Here is a 1,082-nt window from a genome sequence, read left to right as displayed (position 1 = left end):
TGCTTTTGTTTGCTCATATTCTTCCCTCAGTTCCTCAAAAGAAAAAGCCATTATAGATCTTTTCTTTTCTTTTTCCCCTCTTTCTTCTTACACCAACCAAGATATTTCAAAAAAAAGTAAAACAATCCCAAAATCCACAATCCTCAATCAATCCAAGCCAAGACAAAATTCTCCCTTTCTCTTCCAGGGGTAGTATCAGACAAAAGAAAAAGAAAGTCCAAATCTGTATTTTGAAGCCTTATTGGAGTTATATTTCTGTCTTCAAATCCTTAAGGCATCTCCTCCAACAAAAATCAAACCAGATGAATATATTTTTGTCCTCTCCCTTCCGACTTATCCCATAAAGCTAGTTTTACCTGAAAAAAACAGGTTTCTCAATATCCACTTATTAATTCCGTCGGGAGGAGAATAAACTTTCCTTTCAGCACCTCAAAATTGCCGCTTATTTTCTCTTGTGGAAAGAATGATCAAAAGCCATCATTTCCAGGAATTATATTAAATGTATCTTAGAGTCCTGGATCAACCAAGAAAACTTTCACTCTCAAAAGCTTTCTCCTCTTCCTCCTGCGCATACTTGCCCAGCTGCCGGCTTCTTTGTGGCGGCCATTGCAGACTGCCGCTGCACCGTCTTGGGAAAAGGGGTTCTGCCGGCCGGGAGAGGGTCTGCAACACCCCAAACCCCTCTCCGGATCCCCCTATCTTCAGCTACCCCTGCAGGGTAGCCTAGCTCCGACCCAAGCGGCTAGCGCGGCGGGGGATCGCTCAGAGTCGCAAATCCCTGCCGCTCGCGAAGCCGACAAACCGGAAGTCCCAACTGCCAAATTTCCAATGGCTGGGGGCCTGATCCCATTGTGCTAACCTTCCAGTAAAACTTCTGCCCAAACTGCTGCCTACATCATCGATTATCTGCGATTGTCAATTCCCACATCGGAGGTCCTGATCTCAGAGTGCAGCCCTGCTAATTCATGCAGTAGCCTAATTCCTAAGATCACTGACCAAAAACAAGTGGATCCATGAGAAGAACAGACCTAATCCCTAAGATCGCTAGCTGATGATCTGAAGTAACAAGATTAATCTTCTGG

The sequence above is a fragment of the Notechis scutatus genome, chromosome Z, assembly GCF_049901735.1.
Source record: "Notechis scutatus isolate UNSWTSFEM ecotype Mainland chromosome Z, rNotScu1.2, whole genome shotgun sequence".
NCBI classification, from domain to species: Eukaryota; Metazoa; Chordata; class Lepidosauria; order Squamata; family Elapidae; genus Notechis; species Notechis scutatus.
The sequence above is the reverse complement of the archived record's forward strand: the minus strand, read 5'-3'. Positions refer to the sequence as shown.